The 16399-nt window shown below is 35.4% G+C and overlaps 1 pseudogene; it reads right to left on the minus strand.

The window, feature by feature from the left end:
• Nucleotides 1-7692: 7692 nt before the first annotated feature.
• Nucleotides 7693-8612, minus strand: LOC101719742 (olfactory receptor 4A15-like; annotated as a pseudogene).
• Between the last annotated feature and the right edge of the window lie 7787 nt (nt 8613-16399).

Raw genomic sequence — 16399 nt, forward strand, 5'->3', positions numbered from 1 at the left:
GAAAAATGAGGATTTAATTTCTTGAAAAATCCAGTGGTGGAAATTTCTCACAATTAGTGAGATTATTCTTTAGTCCTTCCTTCATTCAGCTGGCTTCTTCTGAGGGCCCCATTCTTCCAATGAAATATATATCTGTATATCTCCCCAATCTCTTCTGAGGTACTTGAGTCCATCAATCAACTTTTACGAGCAATGATAATATAACCAGAAAACTTATATTATGTTTTAGATTTAAATGTTTTCAAATTGCTCATGTGCTCATATGTGGGGCTTGGTCCAGATGGATAGGTCACTGGGAATGTGATCTTGAATGGTATATTCTTGTTCCTGGCTGCTCCCCTCTCTGCTTCCTGGATGCATGGGGTGAACAACTTTCTTCTATCATGTAGTCTGTGTCTTGGAACCAACTGACCATAAGTGAAATCTAAAACCATAAGCCACATTAACCGTCTCCTCCTTTAACTTGTGGGTTTTGAGCATTTTTTTAGGGATGGGGTTGCCAACTTATACAGACAAATGTACTAGGAGTGGGTGCATTAGGGTTACTGTACTTTACCACATGTTCAGAATCATGGCGATTGGTTTGCCAGAGAAAATGAAGAATGCCTAAGAAACTGAAGAATGTTGTGAGCAAGGCTTGATGGACAATGCTGGTCAGAGTTCACAAGACCAGAATGCTGGTTAGAATACAGAGAATAAAGACCATGCTTGTGAGCCTTCAGTTGGGAACATGGTTCTTCTGGAAGCTGGACTTGAGGGCATCCATGTTTCTTTCTGGCAATGAATTTCTCTTGGTTCTCTCCATGCTCTAAATTTTATGTGAGGTTAAATGTAAAGGTGGTAGGCTAATTTATCAGGCAGAGATTAATTTCAAAACAACCTGATACTCAAGCTGTAGTGTGGGCAATGCCAGCCACTTTTAACAAAATAGACAGTGAGTAATGTGAGTACATGCCAGAACTGAAAGATGCAAAAAAAAAATTGGCAGCTTGGCCTGAAACTGAGCTCTTACAAAAATGAGATCACCGAGGCTTCTGCTCACATTACTAAAGTTATCCTGTGTGAACCAGGCCATGTACACCATAGTGAGTGATGTGTAAAGCTGTGACAGCTGGAAATGTGGTGGAGATGCCAGATAGCAGGACATGCCAGGGACACAGAAAGTCCTACAAGAAATCTGGAAGCCCAGCTGAAGAGAGAGGCTATGTGGGCAGCAAATTGCAGGGCTATAGAAGCAGTATTGCCTAAATCCTACAGAGCTCATATCTCACCAACATGTGCCCCAGATGCTACATATGGGAGTACAGAACTTCATATATTTTCCTGCTGGATTTCAGTCTTGTTTTGGTCAGATTCATTTTATTCTTTCTACTCCAGTTTTTTGGAATAGGAATGTTGGCTCTGATATTGCATGGTGGAAGGACTTTCCTTTACTTTTTACTTTTTCAGGGTTCACAGCTGATAGTTTGCCTTGAGTCTCAGAAGAAATTTTGGACTTGGTAAGCAATGCAGAAATGGTTAAGACCAACAACATTTAGACATGGACTAAAAACACTTAATGAAATGAACCCTTACCCTTTGAGGACTCATGCAGAGAGTTATGGTTCAGCTTTGCAATGTTCCACAAATAAAACTCATGTGTTTAGATGCAGGTCCTGGTCAGAGCGGGTAATTCCCTGTGGTGTAACCTGGAAGGGTGTGTTGTTGTATTTGGCTACTCCTTTCTCTACCTCTGCTTGCTGGCTGACATGGATTGAGCAGCTCAGATAGGCCATGCCCTTTCATCATGCCTTTTTTGTCTGAAACCAGCTGAGCTTGAAAGAAATACCCTCAAGTTTGAATGAATTAAATTTCTACACCTTAATGTTATGGATGCCGGGTATTTTGTCCAAGTGACAACAAAGCTAATCCAGCATAACACCTTAAACATAAATACCAGCTGTGAACATTTTCCAGCTTTGGCAGAATTTAAATTTTCAGAAACCCTTTTGATAATGTGCAGATTTACTCTATAGCTTTTTCATACCATTACTATTTAAAAGAAAATAATTCGTTACAATTTTTAGAACAAATTCAAGTGAAGTAATCTCTTCTAAACAGCTTTTATCCCATGAACAATACCAAGAATATAAAGACATGAGTCTTCCAAGGAAATTTTTAATACTTCTCTGATTTTGTCTGTGGCCCAATGACTACTCAAGAGTGTATTATTTAATCTCCATGTGTTTGCATAGATTTTGTGATTTCTTTTGATCTTGACTTCCAATTTTATTTTTTTGATCCAATATTCAGGGGATAATATTTCAATTTTAAAAAATTTATTTAAACATGTTTATGTCCTAAGATATAGTCTATTTGGAGAAAGTGCCATGTTCTTCTGAGAAATGTATATTCTTTTGTCAGATGAAATGCCTGTAGATATCTGTTAAATCAACTTGTTTGATACTATGTTTCATCTATAATATTTCTTTGTTGATTTTTGTCTAGATGATCTATTTATGAGAGAGAATATAGGGGTTCCTGTTCTGATTGTTTGGTATTTATCTGTCCTTTTTAATTTCTTTTGTTTTATGACATGAGTTGCACTAATATTTGGTTCATATATATTTACACTTGTTTTACTGTGTTGTTAAATTGTTTCCTTTTACTGATGTTTAGTGACTTTCTTGTCTCTTCTGATCAGCTTTGGCTTAAAGTCCACTTTGTCAGAAAATAGCATAGCAGCTTCTGCTTTTTTTATTTTCAGTTGCATGGTATATCCATTACATACTTTCATTTTCAGTCTGTATGTTTTCTTTTTGATGAGTTATGTCTTTTACAGAATAAATATGGTTGGGTTTGTTTCCTTAATCCAAGCTGCCAGTGTGCGTTTAATTGTGAAATTAAGACCACTAACACAATTATTATTTCAAGGTTTTTGTTGAATCTTGTCATTGAAATATTTTTCCAGTGCTGATTCTTTATTTTTTTCTTTTTTTGTTGTTTTTGCTCCTCTTCAAGTTAGATTTATCATATTCCTTAGGGCTCCTTGGTACTGGTGGCCTCCCTTTCTCTGTCTAGGTGTTCCTAAAGTATTTTCTGCAATGCAGATTTTGTGGTTATGAATTTCTTTAGCATGGAACGTTTTGATTTCTCCAGCAATTAGAATGTAGAAGTGTTCTTTAACAATTGTTTTCTTTTTGGCCTGAAAAATGTTACTACAAGCTCTTTTGGACATTGAAGTTTGCACTGAGAAATTTGCTATTATTCTGATAGGGGTGCCTTTTAGATTACCTGCTGTTTTTCTCTTAGTGCTTTTTCTATTTTTTATTTGTTCTTCATTTCTAGGATTTTTAATATGATATGTCATGGAGAAACTCTTCTGGTCATGGTATTTGGGGTTTTATAAGCCTCATTTAGTTCTTTCCCTACATTTGGAAATATTCTATAAATTTGGTGACAAAATTTCCTTATACCTTTTGAATCTCTTGTAATCTTTATATATAGCTACTATATATATGCATCTAGCTACTGATGAATTCAGCTTTTGTAGTGTTGCATTTTTTAGGTTATTACTGAGTACATGATTTATTACCTCAAGCTTTATGTCAAGACCTGATACTCTATCCTCACATAGGTTATATCTTCTATCTGTATTTTCAATTGAATTTTTCATATCCTGGATTGCTGCTTGGTTCTTTTAATAATTTCTGGTCATTTATAACTTGCACAGTCTTGTTAATTCAGTCAGTTTGTTTTTTATCATATTTAAGCTCACTGAATATTTTATTACTTAATGTCCTTTATCTGTTTAATTGCATCCTCTTTAAGATCACTAGGCAGCTTATGATATGCTTGGGTTTTTTTTTTTCTTTGATCTGATCAAACATTTTAACCATTTCTGAGTTCTTTGACTGTAACTTCTTTTACCCTAGAGTCTGTGACATTGGATTTTTTGATGATAGAAGTTTTGGGGTGCATCTTGTTACCATGTTTCCTCAAGGGTTATTTTTTGTGAATTTAAAATAAACCACTAGTTAATTCTTACACTTCGTTTCCCATATACAATCAACATGCATTATATGGACATCTATCTATATCTATATCTATATCTATATCTATATCTATATCTATATCTATATCTATCTATCTATCAAATGAAAAGGGTAAAGGAAAAGAAAAAAAGCACAAAAATAAAGGGACTTCCCCAGGAGGACCACCGAGCTGGCTCCTGGTTTCTTCTTCAGGCACAGTTCTGTTGTTTCAGCTGTGCTCAGGGGGCATCATGAGCTGGATGTTTTTGTTTCTCTCTTGCACCTTCATTTGTTTCTTTCAGAAGTTGGGCAGGCAGAGTGGGACTGGTGAAGCACCTAGACCCCCACTTATCTCTGGGATGGAGGTGGGAAATCCCTGTTCTCTTCCCCCCAGGGTAATGCTTGAAGCTGTTTGCATCCATGCTTTCCACAGTGCTTCAGGTGTGACACCATGCAACTCTCACTCATCCCACTGTTTCTCTCTGACATTCTGAATATTCTTAACTTTCTATCCACAATGACCATAGGCTGTCACCCCCCAAAATTCAGTGGTGTCTTGAGCTCAGAAGGCAAGTGCATTTCTGCCTGGATCTCAGGAGCATGTAGAAGTCAATAGGAGAGAGTTCATTGGGCTCCTAGCTCAGCAGGCTTTGATGGATGGCAGAAAGAATCCTGAGGGAACTCTATATGGAAGATGGGGGTGAGGGCAGAATGCCTCACAAGTACAGGGCTTAGGGCAGTAGTGTGGCAGTGGTGTTGTGCCCACTCTGTGGTTATCTATTGTCTCCTCTCCTACCCCAGATCATACTTGTAAAAGTCACTGTATACCCAACCAGCTTCACCCTCCAAGTGCTGCTGATAGTGGTATCATCCAGTGGGCTTCTCTAACACATTGTCTTTCAGTATTAGGGGTTTTTATTCATTCCCTTTCCCGAGTCCCTGCAGATACAAGTGAGCATCCTCCCAGAACACTGCTAGCTCTAATATGCCATGATGGTTTTCCTCTAGAACATCTTTTTATGGAAACATGACACTAATGTTACTCTACCTGAGCAGCTCATAGGTTTTTCTATTATAGAAGATAAGTAAAATTTAGTCATATTTCTGTGTATTGCATATGTTCATTTAGTTTCTTCCTTTACAATTATGGTTAATATTAAAATAAAGTTTTCTCTTTCAATCATAACGATAAATAATATGAAAAAATCTTATATTTAAAGTGTCTTATAAATGCAAAAACATATACTTCAAAGTTGAGTGTGTGTATTAATATTTTCTGAAATTATGAAGGAAAGAAGGAAGCACATATGTGCATATTATTTCCTATTTAATTATTTCAATATCTGTCATGACAATTGGTAATTCTGAAAAAGAATTTATTTTTTTTGCACTTTATTAAATTCTTTTATTGGTACATTGTAGGTATACAACACAATTACATTTCTCATTGGGAATTGTACCTTTATATAATGCATCTTGGTTCTTATGTTTTCCCCATTCCTAGCCCTCCCTTCACGCCCTCCACCCTTCCCTATTTACAAAGACTTTATTACCATTTTTTCCATTTCTCAGCATTTTTCCTTTCTCTTCTTTCCTTTCCCCTGCCCCTCCCACTACCCCTACCCCTTTGGACCTTTTCTTCCTATTTTGCATTATTCATTATTCATTCTAATCATTGGTACATTTTAGGTGTATAATATAATGACATTCGTCATTGGAAATTTGCACCTTTACATATTCTCGCTTGGTTCTTATTTTTCACCCTTGCCCAGCCCTCCCTTCAACCCCTCCGTTCCTCCCTATTTACCAAGATTTTGTTCCTATTTTTCCATTTTCTCATATTAATCCCACTTCCTTCCCCTTTGCCCCTTTTCTTCCTATTTCACATTACCTATTATACATTTTAGTCCTTATTTACACTTTCAGTTTCTCACACCAGAGAAACTATTTGGTATTTATTCATGTGTGTCCTATTTATTTCACTTAAGAATATTGTCTCAATGTGCATCCACTTAGCAATAAATGTCTCTAATTTCTCATTTTTATGGCTGAGTAGTAGTCCATTTTATTAAAAAAAAACACATTTTCTTTATCCAGTCTCCAGCTGATGGGCATTTGGGCTGTTTCCAAGGTTTAGCTATCACAAACTGTGCTGCTATGAACACGGGTGCACATATATCACTGTGGTATGATTCTTTTAATTCTTTGGGGAAGATCCCCAGCAGTGGAATAGCGGGGTCAAATGGGACTTGCAGTCATAGTTCTTTGAGGTATCTTCATACTGATTTCCCAGTGGTTGCACCAGTCTACACTCCCATCAGCAGTGGAGCAGGGTTCCTCTTTCTCCGCAGCCCCGCCAGCATTTGTTATTGGTTGATTTCATGATAGCAGCCATTCTTTCTGGAGTGCAGTGGACTCTCAGCATTGTTTTCATTTGCATCTCTCGAATGGCCAGTGATGTTGAACATTTTTTCATGTATTTATTTGCTATTTCTACTTCTTTGTCTGAGAAATGCCTGTTCATTTCAGATGCCCCTTTTCAGATTGGGTCTTTAAATTTGGGAGGTCTGATCTTTTTAAGTTCTTTATAGATTCGAGATAGTAGACCTTTGTCTGAGGAAGAGCAGGTGAAGATTTTTTCCCACATTGTGGGTTGTCTCTTCACACTGCTGGTGGTTTCTCTTGCTGTGCAGAAGCCTTTTAATAAGAAGAGATCCCACTTGTTGATTGTTTGTGCTAGTTCATGGGTAACTGAGGTTTTGTTCATAAAATCTTTTCCTACACCAATGTCTTCAAGAGTTCTACCTAACCTCTGTTCCAACTGGTTCAGAATTTCTATTTCAATATTTAGATCTTGAATCCATTTTGATTTTAGTTTAGTGCATGGTGATAGATATAGGTCTAGTTTTAGTCTTTGGCAAGTTGAAGCCCAATTTTTCCAGCAACATTTATTAAAGAGGCTATCTTTCCTCCAGTGAGGGTGTTTGGCTCCTTTATCGAAGATGAGGTGGCTGAGTGTGTCTGGAGTTGTTTCTGCATCTTCTAATCTGTTCCACTGGTCCTCAGGTCTGTTCTTTGCCAGTACCATGCTGTTTTTATCACAGTAGCGTTGTAGTATAGTTACAAGTTGGGGATTGTGATACCCTCTGCCATGTCTCTGTTACCTAGAATTGCTTTTGCTATTCTGGGTTTCTTCTTGTTCCAAATGAATTTTTGGATTGTTTTCTCAAGGTCCATGAAGTATGCTGCTGGGATCTCAATTGGAATTGCATTAAATCTATATATCAGTTTTGGAAGCATGGTCATTTTCACTATATTAATCCTTCCTACCCAGGAGCAGGAAAAGTATGTCCATTTTCTGATATCATCTTCAATCTCTCTTGAAAAAGAATTTCTTATGTAAGGAACATAAGGAAATCCTTCATTAGTTAAGAAATTTACAATATTAATTATGACACAGAGTTTAACAGCAACAGTTTATACTAAATATCATATTTTTCTAAAAAATTCTAGTAGTAAAATGTATGCTGACCACTGAAAGAATTCACATAATAAATGCTTTCCACTGTGCACAGATATTAAACCTCATGAAAAATTGAATATAATGATATAATCACCTGTGAATTCCCCTAAAGAAGCAACAGTTCATTGAACATAAATGATACATTTCTCTGCCACCTCATTCATGCTGTTTCCTAGTCCAGAGCCTTCTCATGGCATTTTTCATGTCTGCATTTCTCAAAGTATAGATGAGGGAGTTCAACATTGGGGTCATAACAATGTTAAATACAGTCAAGGATTTATCAATGGGCAAGGTACAGGGAGGTCTCACATAAATAAAAATACAAGGAACAAAGAAGAGGACCACCATGGTGATGTGAGAGCCACATGTGGACAAGGCCTTGTGCCCCCCTTCCTGACCCAGGTTCTTCAGAGAGTGCAGAATGACCCCATAGGAGATGAGCAAGAGCTAAAAGATGACCACACAGATTGTCCCATCATTGGTCACCACGGTAAGGCCAATAATGTAGGTGTCAGTGCAGGCAAGTTTCAGTAAGGGGTACATGTCACAGAGGAAGTGGTCGATGACATTTGGGGCCACAGAAAGGAAGATTGTAAACAAAAAGAATGTGAACCACAGCATGCAAAAAAACCCCAACCCAGGCAAACACCAACAATAGAACACACCCTCGATGGTTCATGATAGTCAGATAATGCAGGGGTTTGCAGATGGCTACATATCGGTCATAGGCCATGACAACCATGAGCAAAATCTCAGCACCACCAAAGAAATTTTCTAAAAAATGTTGAGTCATACAACCTTCAAAGGAAATGGTTTTCTTCTCATGGAGTAAGTCTATCATCATGTGTGGGGTAACTGCTAGAATAAATGATATCCATGAAGGATAAGTAGCCAAGAAAGAAGTACATTGGAGAATCCAAGCCTGGGCTGAGCATCACAGTCATGATAATGAGTAGGTTGCCTGCCATTGTCACCATGTAGATAAGCAGGAACACAGCAAATAATATTTTCTGGCCCTGGAGGCTCTGAGTGAGCCCTAAGAGCATGAACTCAGGCACGTTGTTCCTTTGTTCCATTCGTCCTTGTCCTATAAGTGCTCAGAACCAAATTATCTGCAAATAGAATTATTAGCCATGACCTCATTAAATTTTAGGATAATTTGTTCATTCATTTTATAAGCAGGCATTATGATTTATCATGTTTTACAACTATCAGAGACTATAACAATATAAGATTAATGAAAGCACTCTTCTCAACTGTAGTGATTTTGTAGAGGGGTAGTGTCTGAAAAAAGAAACTAGAAACATGGAGAAATGAGTGATTATAAAGAAAAATGATTCTACGCAACTAGTTTTTCATGTGTAAGCTAAAAATATTACACATGTATATAACACCATAAAATGAATTAGCATTAAAGATTTTATATGAAAGTACAAGATTTACCTATATAAACTTCAAGTAATAGAGATGACTGTCTACATTCTTGAGGGAGAATAATGTGATCACCTAATTATAAGAAGTGCAAAGAAATTTGCAATTTCACAAGTTTTTAAGAGTATGGGTAATGATACTTTAAATAAACAGAAAAAATAGTTTGGCAAAGAACTTGAAATTAAGTGACATAAAAAGAGTAATTAAAATACAAAGATCATCTTTAAGAAATTAATAAATAAAAGACAAGCCAATAGCAAATTGGGCAAATATTATGAACATGGAAGCAAAGGAAATGTCCACCCAAAATGACCATAAACATAGCATAGTATGCTGAAGTTCACCTGTAAACAAAAAAGGAAAAAAGAAGAAAACCTCAGCTATTTTATATATGTCATACTTGAAAACTGATACATTTAAAAGGGTTAGTAAAAATGACCAAGGTTCTTTCTTGCTTTGAGATTTTTATAATTTTTGGAACATAATTTTTCAATTTGTTTTGGAAGTAAACTTCCATATGTTTTTTATCAGAACCATTTCACTCTTGGAAATCTATTGCATAGATATTAAAGCCATAGCACATTAGGACATATATGGCAGGTCTTGTGGCATTATTTGTAATGGGATTAAACAAAAACATAAAATAAATTTAAGGTGAATTTTAATAGGGAAATTATTGAATAGAATACAAAACCTACTAAATTGAAAACAGACATTTAAAAGAACTAATTACAAATGTATCAGTACTGTATTCAGAGAATTTCCAGAAGTTACTGTGGAATAAGAAAGAAATAAGCATAAAACATGATGTTGTTATGAGATAAAAATAAAAACACCACATATGTATCCAATTATAAATGTATGTGGTCATATGAGCATGGGGAATATGGAAGGATACATGTTTTTTATTCATTAATTTTATCGGTACATTTTAGGTACACAAAATGATGACATTCATCATTGTACCTTTGCATGATATAACTAGGTTCTTATTTGACCCAATTCCTCTGCCTTCCCTTCAATCCCTCCAAGCCTTCCAATTACAAAGACTTTGTTTTCATTTTTCCTTTTCTCATATTTATTCCTTTCCCCTACACCTCCCACTTCCCCTTTAGATCTTTTCTTCTTATTTCACATTATCTATTATACATTTTGATCCTTATTTACACTTTCAGTTTCTGACACCACAGACACTATTTGGTATTTATACATGTGTGTCCTATTTACTTCACTTAAGAGTATGGCCTCAATGTGCAAGAAGGATACATGTTTTTCTGTGGACATGGTTTACATTTGTGGTATTTATGTAAGTGGAAGCCGGGGGTAGTATGTCAGAGATTTAAATGATAGACAGGGAGAATCCAAACTGAGAGAGGAGAAACGAACAAAATAGAAGAGGGGAGGAAAGAGATGAGGAGGGGAGCCAGAGGAAAGACAGAGGGAAAGTGAGGGGTATGGCTGAGAGAGGAGAAGGGAGGGGAGGAGTGGAAAAGGAGAGGGGAGAGAGGAGAGAACAGAGAGAGCAGAGCAGTAACAGACAGAGATGAAAATTTAACACAAAGAAAGAAAACATCATCATAAGTAGGATCAATATTCACTAGTCCAGTTTCCTCTTAAAATAATCCTAGTAATGCCAATTGCTCTCTAAGTCTCTCTTAATACTTCAAGCTGACTTCATAAATCCTGCCCTGCTTCTTCTCATAAACATGGATTATCTGTCTTTGTATGTCCCATGACTACGCTCATGTGGTAGATTTCATCCTCTTTATAACTCTTAAGAACACTGCTCATATAATTTCCCCTTCCATTTCCTACACCAACAATTTTCCCCTTCTCACAGACTATTCTGTCAACACACAAATATAACATTTCTCCACATTCAGGCAATCTGTCCTTTGACACTACATCGCTTTTAAGCAATCATCCGCTCTCAATTATCTGACCTTCTTGTACAATGTCCTCCTATTGATGAAGTCCAGTGGTCAACTGGACACGTCTTCTGATCTGACCCACTATTATGATTCACTAAAATTAAAGCTTGCTCACTCAAATATTAAAACGAGGCTCTCTAAAGTCACTCATTCAATTTCTACAGGTGCTAAATCATTTAGTTTTTAACAATCTAAACAATGGTGAGAAGGTAAGTCTGTTGTTTCTATCTAGAATCTAAAATCTTTCAAACAGTCATACATTAAATTAGTTTGTAAGAACACTGATGTTAGAGATGGTAAATTTATAAAGTTCTGCGAATATGTAATGTAAAAACTATTTCAGAATCTTACATATAAATACTCTTCCTCGGATTTTTATAATATCAAAATAATCAAGCAGAGTATTAAAGACTGAGGTCATTGCTCACATATTTTAGCAAGCACAAAGACCTCCTAATGCAACTCTTTATCAGAATCACATAGAGCTTTTAAAAGATTATGAGTTCTTATATTACTAAGGTACTGTACTTATATGACATAAAGCCTGATTCAGAATATTACAAATAAATACTCTTTCTGGGTTACCTGCATGAGGGAGCAGTCATTAGCCATTCTGCCCCAGTTCTAGATTTTGGTGCGCTCTCCTTGGTCCTGAATGATAACCGCTCACGCACCCACAGCGTCTCTAGGAGTATAGAGAGCAAATCACACATGCACCAGCACCATTTTCCCATGCTTTCAGAGGGTTAATTCATCAAAGTTTCCCAAAAAGTTACTTTTCTATTTTTTTCAATTAAAAAAATCAATATCAAGAATACCCTGTAACATCAAGAAATTAGAATCTTGATTATAAACAAAGAAAACCCAAATCTGCACTGTTGGCAAAATTGTCCTAATAATGAACAAATACGAACAACGTATTGTAGGGTTAAAAACCCTGAATATCATGCACGAAAGAATCATGAATTTTTAAGATACATATCGGCAATATGTGTTTTAGTCACTGAAAGTGAAATGCTGAAAAAGCCTTTAAAATATTTTGATTCTCAGTCAGGTGTACTGGCCTGGCTGAATACAGCATACTTGAATGGAATATTGACTAATGGAAGGGGGAAATACCTATCCTACCATGCTTTGAGTCTACCATTTCAATTCCTAAGAAAACAGTCAAGTGAGGACTAGTGCAGACAGGCTCTCTGAGGAAGAGGCAAAGGTGTGTGGATGCTTTGCTTGTATTGGAACCACAGAAAACGTTGCTGAATCATTTAGTCACTACATCTCAAAGGCTGAGTTTCCTTAATTACACTCATTGGGACCTTAGTCATAATGCTAAGGGTAGACTATGCACCTCCAGAGATGCCAGAGGAATAATAACTGTGTAGAAAGAGTTTTACAGTTACACTCTCTGGAGGAAATATCATAATTAAACAACTTGGGGTCAGATCACCGTGTCTTGGCAGTAATGAAATATGTAAAAATGCTCTTTCTAAAACCATGAACTATGGGTGTAAGAGAAAGCACATGGAGAATGGAAAGATCAAAATAATACATGTAGGAAAACCCCAATATTACATAAAATTAAGAAGAACTTCTAAAAAGTACTATATTTTGAAAAATTTCATGCCCTATACATAGGTGAATTTGGTGAGTGAAACATTTAACTTATGCCTTTTCAGATGACATCTGAACTCACAATCAAAGATGAAGAGATTGGTTTCAGAACAAGTCATTAAAAACTTAAGTCAAATGCAGATAAACCCTAGTTTGCCCCTAAAAAAATGTCTTGTGCATCACATAGTTTCAAAGAGGCCAATTGTTAGAATGTATATTAGAACAGAAAAAGGCAAAGAGAAAACACAAAAAAGTCAAAGAGCAGGTGTGCTATAGGACTATGTGCATTAGTATGTGGAAACTACAAAATACTGGTGAAAGAAATAAAAAGAAATCAAAACATGAGATATGCATGCAAAGACTCACTATCATTAAGATGTCAAATCATGACAAATTGATCCACAGTTTCAAAAAATTTTGAAACAGTAACCCGTTGTTATTATTTTGGTAGAAATAGGCAAGCTGGTTCAAAGATTTTATGATGAGACAAAATAAGTAGAATATTTACAATGATTTTGAAAAAGAACAAAGTTGATTATCTCACATTAGAGAATTTCTACTTGTAACAGTAAAAGTAGTATTGGAGAAAGGATGCTTATGTAGATCAGTGAAGCAGAATAGATGGTCCAGAAATAGACCCAAACCCTGAATGATTTTTTTCAAAAGTGCAGACGCAATTCAGTACAGAAATAGTGTCTTTTTTAGGAAATGATTCTGAGGTGATTGGATATCCATCTTGAACTTTGATCAGTAATTTACACTATCTATGAAGTTAAATCAAAATGACCTAATGTGAAATCTAAAATTATAAACGATCTAAAAGGAAACATCAGAGAAAACTGTTGTGATATTGGGTTACACAAAGATTTCCTGGCAGTGAAACATGAAAATGAAACTATGATTGCTAAAATAATGAAATTTTTCATTGTTCTGCATGAAAACTCTCAAAGGCTGCCACTCAGGTGCTTTGAAGAGAATGTGAAGACAAGTACTGTTGAGGTAAATATGCACAAATCATAAAACTGATAAAAGATTTGTTTCCAGCACTTATAATAAATTTAACTTTTTATAGTAACAACTCAATATAAAGTAAACAAAATGCTAAAATTAAAAAATTATTCTAGTATGTGTTTGCAAAACATGGTGATTACATTTAGCATGAGGAAGTGGGGGCACATAAAGTCATGTCGCGATCATTTTTCCTCCTACTCTACCTCCTTCCCCAGATCTCATCTGTACAACTGACCTCCCAGTTCCTCAACAAGGCCATTTTGCTGTTCCCTGCAAATTATTTTTACTTTAGATCTCACATATTAAAGAAACCATGTGACACAACCTTGTGTGACTGACTCGTTTCATTTAGTAGTATATTCTCAAGATCCACTCATTTTCCTACAAATGACTCAATTTTCTCCTTTGTTTTTTATTTTTTTATATATTTAAAAAATTTTTCAAAGAAAAGCAATGCAAAGGAAAAAAAAAACTATAATAATATTCAAATACAATAGAACTCAGCCAAAGCAAAACTGAAAAGCACTTAAACATTTTTCCATATAATTAAAAAAAACTCAAGCATTAACAAGACATCAAAGGATGTGATTTGTTTTATCCTTCTTTGTTGTGTGGGCATTGGCCAGAGGTATGTAAGAAATGGATAGGCAGATATGAGGGACTTATGGGCCCACAAGCCCAAAAACTTCCTGAATGCATGGCTAGAGATTAAAAGGTAGCCAACAGAGCCACAAGTTCAAGTCAGATCAAAACACATTGCCTTGAGGAATGTATGCCCTGGTCCTCATTCACCCCATACTCTGATTTATTACTTAGATTACTAAGGTAGTCATATAGCAGATCACCCTGTCCTTCCCCTGTCCTCTACATGAATTCCTGCACAGGTGTCCTTTGTCCTTTATCCTAGCTTCCTAGTCCTATCACTAAAAAACCATAGAAGCTTTAGTTTGGGCTATCTTCTTTCCCGAGACTTTCTCATGCTGAGGACACTTGGTTAAGGGAGACCCTCTGGGCTCTCTGAGAGATTAAACTGCACATGGACCTCAAGTAGACTCTCATCCTTTGTGCTGGGCCATGACCAAGAACGGAGACACTGTATAAGCTGAATGGTACATTTTCTTTATTCATAGAATGGCTAAAATTTTAAAATTTCATTAACACCAAGTTCTGACAAAGAGAGAACCTAAAGATATCATTTTTTGATAGCCAGAAAATAAAAATATATACTTCAGAAAATAGTTTCACAGTTTCTTATGAAGTCAAATACACACCATAGAACCCAGTTCTTTTATTCCTAGATACTTACCGAAGTGTAATGAAAACTTACCATTAAGTGAAAACTTACATATTAATATGCATGCAGGTATTAGATTAGGGCAGTTTAATCATAATTTCAAATATCAGGAAACAATAAAAAGCTATATGGAAAAGGAACTACACACATATGTAAAATTGTACACTACTCAACAATAATGAATTATCTGTTTATACCTAGAGAAACACAGAAATCTCAAATGCATTATAGTATAAGAAAGTAGCCAGATCCTGAAGACCACATATTCTGTTGTTCCTAGTGATATTAAGGAAAGACAAAATTAGGAGGTCAGAAATGGACCAGTGTTTGCCAGGACATGGAGGAAGGAAAGTAGTTGACTACAAAGGAGAACAAATAGTAAAGTACTTAGGGTCATGAAATATTTCATATATTGACTGCCTTGGTTCTGTTACTATAGGTATTTGTCAAAACTCATAGAACTATGGTCTAAAAAGAATGAATTGTGCACTGTGGTAATTATATCTTATGAAAAATGAAAAAAATCATTAATATCCTATATTTAAAGTGCAGTTTCATTACCAGTCCTAATGTACATCAGGCTGATACAAAGAGGCAGATGTTTATATGTGGGGTGAAGTCTAGAAAACTAGTGTTAATACACTTACTTTTCTAACTGGAAATATATTTTAGAGTGTGTATTATTTTAAAATATTACATTCTAATTTTATGCATACACAATAGTATGTGCAGTTTATTTACAAAATTTGTCATCCCTCAACTAAAATATTGTTGATGTCTTTGAAGATGCTTGGATCTTGTTGATTCCAGTCCTCTATGCCTCCTCAGTGTAATCCTGATGCTCAACTTGTTCAGAACATTTCAAAATAGTATAATATAAATGTATGTTTTCTTGAAATATTTCATTTAGATTTTATTACTTATCTTTATTATAATTATATTTTATAGGACATAGTTTATGATTTTTTTATCCATAATGTTAATTTTCTAAGATTTGATCATGTTGCTGCAGGTGACACTAGTTGCATCTTTTTCCCCTACTGTGCATTATTCTGTGAGTGGATTTACCACACATTCTGTACTTATTCAATTCATGGTCAACTGGGTTGTTTCCTATTTTCATATTTCAAATACCCTTCCCTTGAACATCTTAAAAGGAATTCCTTGGTGTTAAGTGGTATATTTATTTTTACAGATGATAGCATTTTCCCTCATGCTGTAGTGTAAGTTGTGCTGCAATTAGCAGTGTATAACAGTTCCATTGCTCTTCATACTTTCCAATTCTTGATATTGTAAAATGTTTGATATTTCTTTGAATGTAATGGGTACCCATTGATGCATGTTTAATGAGATTTTAATTGTCCTCATTGTTACCAAATTTGAGCATTTTCTCATTTATTTATTGGTCATGTTCTTGTTTACAATTTTTTATGAAACGTGTCTTTTGGCAATTATTCTATATGCTGTACAGAATAAAATTTCCTGGGGCTTTACAGGTATACTATATATAAATTATTTATTGTTTATGGGTATAACAAAGCTTTTTCTGTGGTTTGCCTTTTTATATTATCATTAATTCATTTGC

The sequence above is a fragment of the Heterocephalus glaber genome, unplaced genomic scaffold (assembly GCF_053883595.1).
Source record: "Heterocephalus glaber isolate CG9 unplaced genomic scaffold, H.glaber_assembly_v1.0 deba00001804, whole genome shotgun sequence".
Taxonomy (NCBI): domain Eukaryota; kingdom Metazoa; phylum Chordata; class Mammalia; order Rodentia; family Bathyergidae; genus Heterocephalus; species Heterocephalus glaber.